This window comes from Galeopterus variegatus, unplaced genomic scaffold (assembly GCF_000696425.1).
Source record: "Galeopterus variegatus unplaced genomic scaffold, G_variegatus-3.0.2 Scaffold10999, whole genome shotgun sequence".
Lineage (NCBI taxonomy): Eukaryota > Metazoa > Chordata > Mammalia > Dermoptera > Cynocephalidae > Galeopterus > Galeopterus variegatus.
In genome coordinates, this window is record NW_007737110.1 from 24,892 (window position 1) to 36,986 (window position 12,095).

General features: G+C 44.1%; 1 pseudogene; it reads left to right on the forward strand.

The window, feature by feature from the left end:
* Positions 1-3,119: 3,119 nt before the first annotated feature.
* LOC103610361 lies at positions 3,120-11,385 on the forward strand (annotated as a pseudogene).
* Positions 11,386-12,095: the final 710 nt, after the last annotated feature.

Genomic DNA, 12,095 nt, shown 5'->3' on the forward strand with positions numbered 1-12,095 from the left:
AGATGTGCTAGAAAAAGTAGAAATTCAGGCCCTAGCTGGAAATAAAGGCCTGTCGAGTGAATGTTTAGGATGTGGCTATTGAGAGGATCTACTAGGAGGAATGCTTTTTAAGTACACGTAGGTGAACTGTGGAATGTTGGTGTTCAGTAATTGTAAACACTAGTCTTCTAAAAATTCTCTTAGGTTTTTAATTTAAGTGATGCCATTGTGACAATATTGAGAATTTTTGTATAATTAAATTCATATATAATTTTGTTCACCCTTTTCACATTTTGTTCACGTTTCTCTGCCCTGTGTTGGGTTTTATTGAGCTGGGTTCATCCCAAGACCAGGCTCATACCCGGGAAGAAGCTGATGCCAGATGGCTGATCTCTGAGCCCTCATCTCCTGCACCTCTGCCAGCGTCCCCTCCCCAAGACTGGCTTCTCCTTCCTGGGCTGTCCTAGAACCTTCTCTCAGAGTGTAGTGATAATATATGCTTTTCTGTATTAAAGGAGAGGGTGTTGTATTTTTTTTTTCTAACTCCCTGGGTGTCTTGTGGGTGACATAATGTACACTCAAATATAAGATCACTCAAATTTTGGTGCCTTTTTATTTTAAGACTACTGATATGTGGTTTTAGTTACAGGTATTTAAGAGCTGTATTTTATTGTTTTCTTTTAGGAACTTACTCCATGGGAGTAGTCTCTAGATATTTGAGTTGTTGAAAACATGAATCCTGTTACTTGTGAACAGTGACTGACAACAGTGATGTGAGGCCCGATTGTCTACTTGGACCAGAAGATTTCATCGGCCAGGTTTTTTGTTGTATTTCTGATTCCAGGAGAAAAATTGTCCAAGTTTTCAGTGTTGGGCAAGTAAAGTATCAATAGTGTTAAACAGTAGCAATTAAATTTTAACTTAATAAGTTTGTATTTAGCATTTGTAAAGTGGCAATATGTGTAAAGAAACTGATTTAATGTACCATTCATATTTATTTGAAATATTCTCAACTTTAGCCTAAAGTTTTTATAGTTGTGTTTAATTATTTGTGAGAATTAGATTCAGGTGCTAACACCAAAGTCAAAGGTTTGGATCCCCTTACCGGCCAGCTGCCCAAAAAACAAAAATAAATATTTGATTCACAGTGTTCCTTTATTCTTCCTGCAGGAAGCCATCCCCACGGAGGCAGGTTGCAGCAGTGGGGGGACTGCATCCACATGCCTTGTTGGTGAAGGCCCCTCAGGCTGTGTGTTTAGTAGAAATTCAAAGTGTTGTGTGAGAATTGAAACCTGACCCAATTTCAAGATGTCTATCAAATTTGCTGCAAATTTGATGATTTGTGGAAGCAGAAAAAATTTTTTCCAAAAAGTAAAATTTATAGAGAGAATGAGTAAGCAATTATGATTTAGTATATGATTATATTGTAATTATAAGTTAATACTGTGATATAATAACTGCTCTGCTGTATATATTTATAAGGAGCAGGTCTCTGCATTTCATGTTATTTCTCATATTTAAAACTCACAACTTTTTTTTTTTTTTGGTCTTTTGTCTTTTTCCGTGTCCGGGAACGGATCGCAACCCTCAGTGTTGCCCCCATACCGGACCGGGGACCGGCAACGGGATTGCAACCCTTGGTGTTGCTCCCATGCCTCGCTCAGCCAGTGAGTGGGAACCGGTCTGTATGTGGGATCCGAACCCTCAGGCGGGAGCGCCGCCGCGCTTCCCAAGTGGCGCACTTATCCAGTGCGCCACTGGGCCGGCCCCTAAAACCCACAACTTTTAAGGGCAGTGTTGCCTCCTGGATGAGAGCAGCTCAGTGTCACTTGCTTGGGATCCCCAGCTGGCATGGGAAGCCCCCCTTTGTGTTTGCCACCATCACGGAGGTTCCTCTGCATGCTCTGGGGGGTCTGGGGTTTCCACACTGATGCTGGGTCAGTTTGGCAGCTGGTTTAGTTCAGCTGTGTTGGGGGAGGAAGGAAGGGGTTTGCTTCTCCCCTCAGCAGCTTCTGAGTGACCAAGGAGTGTGTGGGTCAGGTTTGTAGTCAGGCAGCACCTACAGCTAGACAGGAAACTGGGAAGTGACAGCATTCAGACAGAAGCAAAAAAAAAAAAAAGGTTGCAAGTGATCTTAAAGTTTGTGTTATTTATATATTTTAAGGTTTTCATTTTATACCTGTCCTTTCCATCAGATGGAATACGGCATAAACCAGTCATAATTAATATTTAAATGTGATTAAAGACTGGACAGCTTGCAAAATAATTCTCATGGTGCTGTCTTGTTCAGGTTTTGTTGATTTAAACAAGAGTAAAAGTTTCACAAACATGACACTTTAGAATGTATTAGAAAGTGAAAGAAAAAAACAGAGGCGAATGGTATACCTTAAAGCTATTGTCTAGGTCAGTATTTTCTAAGTGTCTAAAGTTATCTGTCACTGTTGACAATATCCTTAAAACTCAGTGGACTAAGACAAGGCCCATTTCATATCTCTGAACCATGTGGAATCTGGGTGGTCCTCCTCCCACTTGGCATCCAGGAGGATCACTGAGAACTAGCTAGAGTCAGGGCTGCTGTGGAGGGTCCATGGCAGTGTCCCTCCTGGGCCTGGCTGGGGGTGGCTGAAAGCTGGGCTCAGCTGAGCTCCTCCCCTCCACGTTGTCTCCAGCAGGGGGTGGTCAGCAGCCTAGGGCTCCAGAGCGCAGGGTGTGGACATGGCCAGTCTCCTTGTGGGTTGTCAACCTCGCCCTTGTGATCGTGTCCTTACCCCACTCATGCTGGTGCTTACTGCCTATGTTCCCTGCTCCATGTTATGTAAAGCCTGGTCCTAAGCAGGTAAATGGCAGCAGGACACATTTGACCTGCTGACTGTCTTTTCCTACTAAACATTAGATATGTAACTAATTAAAGTTTCCTTAATGAGTCTCCTGAAATCGTCTCACATGGCACACTTCATGAAACACTGGTTAACAGGACTGACTTCTGCACTGCTCCATGTCTTGTGGATAGAGATGGTTCCATTTCCTCCTCTTATTTACATGTAGGCAGGTTGTGCTTCCTCTTGTGTATGGTTGAGTTTGTGTGATCTTTTCACTCAGTGGCCTGCTGCTCATGATGTGATGACATTTTCTCATTAAGTATGGAAGATAAAGGTGACCCGAAGGCCGGCCCGGTGGCGCACTGGATAAGTGCGCCTCTTGGGAAGTGCGGCGGGGCTCCCGCCTGAGGGTTCGGATCGCACATACAGACTGGTTCCCGCTCACTGGCTGAGCGAGGCGCGGGAGCAACACCGAGGGTTGCAATCCCGTTGCCGGTCCCCGGTCCGGTACAGGGGCAACACTGAGGGTTGCGATCCATTGCCGGACACGGAAAAAGACAAAAAAAAAAAAAAAAAAAGGTGACCCGAGCAGTGCAGAGGCACCTGAGACTATCAAACCCACAAGGAAAGGCTTCAGCAAAACCCGGGGATTTGGAAGAACCACTGTTGCTAAGCGAGAGCATGTGGAAGACATAGAGGCAGGCTCGCTGGGGCAGCAGCCCCTGCGGCAGAACAGCCTAGCCCTGGGACACAGTGGGAGGCAACCACAGCGCACCGAGCGGGTGGAGGAATTCCTTACAGCAGCTCAGCACCAAGGAAGACAGAATGTTCCTGTCTCCCTTGCGGATTCCAGTGAGCCAATGTCTTGTCCAGTCCCAGATGTTGAAACCGCCTTGGAAGGGAGCGTAGGAAGTACCTCTGAGATGAAAAGTGGCCCCCACTCTGGTTCCCTGAGTGCACAGGAGCAATCTGCCTCTTCGGGAAAGGCCACAGGAGGAGGACAAGGAGGACACCTCCGACAATGACAGTGACTTTGAAGGAGAGCAGGGGCTCGGGCAAGCCTAAGCCTGAATGTGAGCTGCACGACCCCAACATCCTGGACCACATGTGTCTCCAGCCTTGTAACAACAGGTAGGTCATGGGAGGACAGGGATGGGCTGTCCCATCTTTAAAAGAAATCCGGGTGATCAAAATAGTGTTTATATTTGTTTTGATTTTAAATGTTACAAAGCTAGGCTGCATGAATAATTTGTTCATTCAAAAAAGATGAACAGGGCCGGCCCGTGGCTCACTCGGTAGAGTGTGGTGCTAATAACACCAAGACCCCGGGTTCGGATCCCACATAGGGATGGCCGGTTCGCTCACTGGCTGAGCGTGGTGCTGACAACACCAAGTCAAGGGTTAAGATCCCCTTACCGGTCATCTTTTTTAAAAAAAAGATGAACACATCATTATCACAAAAGGAACGAAAGGCCTGCCTAGAGCCACCCTTCCCCTGTGGTAGCCACCGGATATGTGGCTGTTTACAGTCAAAGTGGTGAGCATGGGAGGGGGTGAGAAGCCCCTGCCCCCACCCAGCCATGTGCAGCCAGTGGCACCACACGTGGTCTCAGGAATCTGTCAGAGAGTGCTCCCCTAGACTGTTCCTTGGGAGACAGCAGAGGGCCAGGTGCAGACTGTGGTTGAACCCCAGTGTGGACATGGGGGCAGCTCAGAGTCTTCGCTAGACTTTGGTGTTAAGGAATCTCTGTTGGCTTGTTGGTGGGACAAAGGCATCACTGTTGTTTTGAGGAGACATACACTGAAGTAGTTAGGGTCCAATGGCTTGAAAGCCTATAGCTCACTCCAGCCAAAAAAGGTAAACAAATTTAGTTGAATGTTAGGAAAATCAAGAGAGGGACATATGCATCTTCTTCATTCTGTTCTCTGTACATTTCTGTATATTGGTATTTTGTAAGCAATAGAATGTTAAAACCTATTGGGCTTCTTAATTTGTCAAAAAGTGAGTGTTTGTCTCTCATGTCCCATTCCTAATATCACTATTTTATGATTTCAGGTTTATGAGTTGCTGTGACTGATGTGAAGAACGGTTTCGTGGTGATTGTGGGGGCGCTTCTCAGGCTCGAGGAAGGCTTTTGGAAAGGAACAGGGAAGATTATATCTGCCCAAACTGCACCGTTCTGCAAGTGCAGGATGAGACTAAGGCAGAAACCACAGATCATCAGGAAACTAAATTTAGACCTGGAGATGCTGATGACACAGATTTTAGAAGTCCAGGAACAGTGGAGCAAAAATCTAGTGAAGACTGAAAGATAAAGAGGAGAGCTGAGAAAGCTGCACATCCAAGCGGAAAGAAAAAACTCAAGCTTTGCCAGCCGTGAGTATTTTGCCTACTGAGGTAAACATTAAGGGGTTGACCTTATGGATTCCAGACTTGCCATTGGTAGAAATATCAAGGCTAGGAAAGTTTCTGTCCTGGAATAAGCTAATTTCTACCAGGACGGGTGCTGCATCTGGGTGGAGCCTCCCGAGCTCTGCCCCCATCTCCTGCCCACACCATCTGGACAAGCGTCTGTACCTACCTCATCAGCTGTTGTGGACTTAATTCTTAACAATTCACTTTTATTTCCATGTTCTTGATGTTACTTATGTATTTTATGTGTATCAGCAGAATTATTTTTCAATTGCTTAGGTGCATGTGCCCGCCTGTCCGGACCCCCACACACACCATCTCGAGCTGCCTTGTGGTTCTTGTGCCAACTCAGTGTAGGAAACCCTGAGTGGTGGTGGCGCCTGCATCAGTGCGACCCTCACTAGTTCTTGTGCTCAATGTATCATTTCTCCATCTTGCAGCTCTTTACTTGACTCTCCTTCCCACCTGGTTTTTATGCCCCTCTGGGGCTGTGATTGTTTATCATTTTTCCTACATATGTTAGCTTCCGCTGTGAGGAGAGATGTCATGTACTGTCATAATCTCCATTCCAGTGTACACGAGGGGGCATGACTCAGAGCATGTTTCCCTCTCAGCCTTCCTGAGTCCCTGGCCCACCCCTACCCTGGCAGCTTGTCTTCTAACAGAGGCCAAGTGAGCAGGAAGCTTTGAGGTTGCTGTGCCTTGAAGTATCTCTGCCTTATGAACACTCTTGCACTGTGTTAGCTGCAAGGTGCAAGTGCAAGGACTGAGCCATTTGAATAAATGTGCCATGAAAGTATTACGAGTGACTAAATGGAAATAGGACATTACTGTTAATATCACAATCATTAGGAAAATTATCTATTTCATGTCTTTTTTGTCAATGTGTTTGACTTAAACCTATATAAAATTTTATTCTAAGTAAAATAGATTCTATGGAGGAAAAATAACTATGTTAATTTATTTCTCAAATTAAATAATTTTCACTTAAGTACATTTGAGGGATGCATTCATGTGTATTTAGTCTTGACCCTCAAAACAGAAGCAACCAAGTGTACTTCTTGTGCTGTATTAGGTTTCTGTTACTGCATAACACACTACCTCAAACTTAGCTTAGAACAACACATATTGATGGTCTCAGTTTCCGTAGTTCTCAAGCCCCATCATGGCTTAGCTGGGCCCTCTGCTCAGGGTCTTAACAGGACTGCAGTCAATCAGAGGCTCAACAGAGGAAAGATCCCCTTCCAGAAGCCCAGAAGCCCTCATGCTGTTCAGTATATAAGTATGTCCCATGCAGCTTTCGTGGCATACTTATATAATGTTTTTTGTTTATGCGAAGTTCAGATTTAGCTGTGTGTCCTGTATATTATCTGGCAGCCTTACTCAGATCCTAACCTTGGTCGTCCCTCTCAAAACAGGGCAGCTTATTTCACAATCAGTAATATGGAGTCTCCTCTCTTGAGAAAAGGCCAGTTTTTCTTAAGGGTTTTTGCCTGATGAAGTCAGGCCCTTTCTGGTCATCTCATTTGAGGCCTTGATTACATCTCTGCACATTTGTCCTATAGCAGAAGCTGGTTGTGGATATAAAATCTCATCATGTCCATGGACCTTGCTCACACTCAAGGGGGAGGGAATTTGATACAGAGGACATGTGCCAGGGGCCGGAGTCCTGAGGGTCACCTTGGAGTTCTGTCCACCACAGATGGTGTGAAGGACAGTTAAAATGTGAATGCCTCGGGCCGGCCCAGTGGCGCACTGCACTAGTGCGCCGCTTGGGAAGCACGGCGGCGCGAAAAATACTGTTGTTATCTCTTCATTAAAAACAGTGAGCTTGGTACGCTACATAGTGATTTTACACAGCACTTTAATGCTGGAATTGGCCAGCACACTGTCTGAAGCTCCCTGTTTTGCTCTGCAGGTGGTAGAGGCTCCAGGCACCTCCAGGTGTACCCGCCCTGGGTGCTCCAGTGTGGTGCAGCCCACCCTGGCCTACTGCAGCAAGGACGTTATTCTCACACATGCTTCAGCTACTATGAAATGCCTAAGTTCAGGCAAAGAACAGAAGCCAAAATCTAAGGAAAAGATCAAAATGAAGCCAGAAAACCTCCATCTTCCACAGTATGGTGTTCAGGTAAGCTGACTAAGACCAGCCACTTGAACAATTGGAGCAAAATTTGTGTAAAAGTGTTTTCTCCCCGAGACTTGTTTTTTTATTTATCTTAGAATGTAGGGGACAGGGACCGGACCAGTGGCGCACTGCTACGGTGCGCCGCTTGGGAGTGCGGCGGCGCTCCCGCCGAGGGTTCGGATCCCACATACAGACCGGTTCCCGCTCACTGGCTGAGCAAGGGGCGGGCGCAACACCAAGGGGTGCGATCCCGTTGCCGGTCCCGGTCCGGTGCGGGAACGACACTGAGGGTTGCAATCCGTTGCCGGACACGAAAAAAGACAAAAAAAAAAAAAGAATGTAGGGGACAGCAGGTACAGATGTACAGCAGATAGTATCACCTTTACCTTTGTCTTCCACCTTTTCTGTGTATTTGTTTTTTACTACCCATTAGCTGAAATTCAGTCATGTAAATGCAGTAAAAAAGCAAAGGCAGGCAACTCACTGCTGCATGGAGAACATAAGACTTCAGGACACTGGCAGCAGTCTTGAAAAAAGAGTTGGTAGTCACCCGACGGAGTTTGTATAGAGAGTAGGTACCCAGGGCAGTTGGGATGGAGGTGAGCTCTGGACCAGGCTATGTTCTTCATTTGAGACCTCACTCACAAGATTGTTTATTATTTTTATTTATTTATTTTTAATAGACTTTACTTTTTTTTTTTTTTTTCCTTTTTGTCTTTTTTTGTGACCGGTAACGGGAATGCAACCCTCGGTGTCACGCCCATACCATGACTGGCAACGGGATCGCAACCCTCGGTGTCGTGCCCACACCGCTCTCAACCAGTGAGCGGACTGGTCTCGATATGGGATCCGAACCCTTGGCAGGAGTGTCGCCGCACTTCCAAGCGCCACACTCTACCGAGTGCGCCACCAGGCCGGCCCTAGACTTTACTTTTTGAGCAGTTTTAGGTTCACAGCAATATTGAGCAGGAAGTACAGAGATTTCCCACGTATACCCCTGACCCACACATGTGTAGCCTGTCCCATTATCAACATTGCCCAGCAAAGTGGTACATTTGTTATAATTAATGAAACGAATTTACACATCATTATCATCCAAAGACCATAGTTTACATTAGAGTTCACACTTTTTTGTGTATTCTGTGGGTGTGGACAGATGTTTAATGATATGTATCTACCATGGTACTGTTGTGGACTTTCATTGTCCTGAAATCCTCTCTGCTCTGCCTATTCATCCATCTCTCCTCCATAACCTCTGGTAACCTCTGATCTTTTTACCGTCTCCATAGTTTATGTGTTTTTATTTACTTATTTTTTATTTTAGTTTTTGCTAAAATAGAAATTTATTTAATACAAATATGAATATTAGTAAAAAAGAAAAATCTCAAATCAACAATTATCTTTGCATGTTAGGAAACTAGAAAATTAACAAACTAAGCCCAGACCTAGCAAAGAATGTAAATAATAAAAATTAGAGCATAGGTAAAAGAAACAGAAAATAGAAAAAATGGGAAAATCAATGAAACTGAATGTTGGTACTTTGATGAAATCCACAAAATTGGCAAACGATTATCTAGATGGACTAAAAAAAGAGAGAAGACTCAAATAACTAAAATCAGAAATGAAAGTGGGGTCATTACAACCAAATTTACAGAAATCAAGAGGGTTATAAGATAATACTATGAATAATTGTTGGTCAACAAATTAGATCATTAGATGAAATGAATGAATTCCTAGAAATACAGCACATACTAAAACTGAATTTTGTAAGAAACAGTTTGAACAGAACTAGTAAGATGGGTGATTACCATTTTTTGGATTGCTGGTGTAGGACTCCCTGGAGGATTTCTTACAAAGCTGATGATGTGGAGGGAAACTCCCACCGTTTTTGTCTGGAAAATACACTATTTCTCTCTCATTTCTGAGGGGTAGCCTTGCTGGATATGGTATGCTTGGCAGGCAGTTTATTTCTTTTAGTATTTTCAATATGTCATCCCACTTCCTTCTGTCCTGCAGAGTTACTGTTGAAAAGTCTGCTGTTAGTCTGATAAGGGCTCCCTGTAAGGTGAATTGATGCTTTTCTCTTGCTTCTTTTAGAATGTTCTCTTTGTTTTTGAGCTTTGCCAGTTTGACCTATTGTGTGTCTTGGAGAGGATTATTGGGGTGAATCAGTTTGGGGATCTTTGACTTGCCTGGGTCTGAAGGTCCGTGTCTCTCCCTGTTCCTGGGAAGTTTTCCATTATTATTTCACTGGATAGGTTTTTCATGCCTTTTCATGTCTCCTCTTCTTGAACACCCTTGATTTGAATTTTTGTGTGCTTAATGTTGCCTGCTAGCTCTCTTAGATTTTCTTCCTTTTTAAAAATTGTTTTCTTTTCTTTTTGTTTGTTTGTTTCTTTGTTTCCCTGGGTGATTTTGAAAAGTGTGTCTTCAAGATGAGAAATTATTTCTTCTGCTTGTTCTTTCCTGCTGCTTAAGGCTATTTGTTGTGTTATTTTGCTGAGTGAATCTTTTAGTTCCATGAGTTCTGGTCATTCTTTTGTAAGGTATTAATCTCTTTGTAAACTTCCTCCCTTATATCCTAGATTTTATTTTCATTTCATTTTGCTGTCTGAGTCTTCTCTTATCTCAGTGAGTTCCTTTAAGATTGTTGCTTGGAATTCCCTTTCAGTCCTTGCAAGGGTTTCTTGCTATATAGGGTCTGGTATTTCAGAATTACTGTATTCTTTTGGTGGTGTCATTTTCTTGCATTTTGTTGTTTCTAGTATCTCTATGTTGATGTCTGGTCATCTGGTAGAGGATAGTTGCTTCTTCTATTACTCTGGAGTGGGCTTTGAAGAGAGGGATGTACTCTTCTTTTTCCAGACTCCACTGGTGGCTTTCCTTGTGTCAATGCAGTCGAGTGTCTGGTGGGCTTCCTGCATGACAGCTGTGCTACTGTGGTGGTATTGAGCTACTTTTGCAGCAGCCATGGCTGTGGTGATGGCTGTGGTGGCCCACCCACATGGAAGTGGTGTTTTGTTGTGCTCCATGCCTGCTTCCAGGCAGGAGATGCTGCCCTCAGTTCATGCCAAGGACTCTGGACATGGCCTGCTTCTGCATAGATGAGGCTGCCCTTGGATCCTGCCAATATTGTCCTGTTTTGGTGCCCTGTGGAATTTGGGGAGAATTCGGGGATGGCTGGAAATCACAAGTTCTTGTCCAGGCCTGTCCTGGGGCTCATATTGATGTTACTTTATGACAAGCAAAGTGTTAACTAGCACTGTTTGGAGAGTTTTCTTGATTATTTTCAAATGCTTATGTAACTTTTAGGTGACTTAATTTTTAAGGTTGGTCGTTTTGAATCATAGAACTGACAAAGAAGTGGTTGCTGCTGCACCTGGGAGGAGAATGGCTGCACCAAGCATGTCCTGGGCCTGGCAGAGGATAAAGAAACATCATTTGTGCTCTTGTTGCATCCTTTGTCACTGCTCTCATAACTCAGCAAGGATCCCTCTGTGTCAGGGATCTTCTTGTTGCTTAAAAAGTTGGAATCCTGAATAAGAGGTGGGAGTGCTAAGGGTTGGCTGCATGTGCAAGGGTTGTCAGGCTGCTGCTGAGCAAATGTGGTGTGCAGACTCAGGGTAGATGACCCAAGGAAGAAATAGGATTATGACATTTCTTGCTCAGTGAAATGAAGTGGAGGTGTACTTTCTGACCTTCTTAATGATTGGGGTTGTACTGATTATACAGGCAGGCATTAAAAGCTCTTCTCTGCACAAGAGACCAGCTCCAGAAAAAAAGAAGGCACAGTGAAGAAGGCATTGGTGGCTTTTTCTAGGAGCAAATCCCTTGGGAAGGAGACACCTTGTGAAAGCAGCGTGCCGTCCTGGGAAAGCAACCACAATTACAGTGCAGTAAAGCTGGAAAAGACTTCCACTGGCTCGTCATCACTGTTGTGCAAAGATATGTATGACCTGGGGGCTGGCCTCCTGGACCCCTCCCACTCTTTCCAGATAGCCATTTCCTGAGCCTGTCCAGGACTGGGGGTTGCAATTGTGTTTTAATGCTTGTCATAAACACCGGCTGCACCATCAGAGTTGGAAACTAATGCCTATGTCCAAGATACCTCCTGACACTGCAAATCTATCTCTAGTCTGTTGGGACTTCCAATCAGTGTTTTCCAAAAAGTTGTACAAACCTCATTACTAAATGTTTCACCTTGATGATTAAGTTTTTTAACCTGTTTTTATTATCGGGCTCTGATAAGTATTCGTATTGTCTTCAGCAAAATCTGGATAGACTGCCCAGCATTTAAAATTCCTGATTGTCCAGACATCAGTTAATCTTCTTACAACCCATATAAAACTTTAGTTTTCACACATGATCTGCTCTCAGCACATAAAATCATCCCCCTTTTTTATATGTAGTGGGAACCTCTGCAAATTAGTGTTGCATCTGATGTTCAACTTAGGTATGCATTTCAGGAGTTAAGTTTATTTGTGACTGGACAGGTGGGAGTTTTTTCATGTCCTACTCATGTACTGCACACCCACATAACACACATTTGAATTTTGAAGGTCATTTACTGCTGCTCTGTAGATCCCACAGTGAGTGAGGTGTGTGCTTGCACATGTGGAACTGCAGGGTGTCCTCACCAAAGGGAAAGTGCTTAGAATTCTAAGCGTGACTGGCTCCCTAGCTCATCTCTTGAGCTATTATTAAAGATCAGAGTTTTAAAGGTCATACCCTCGCATACATTTCAAATTAATGAAAT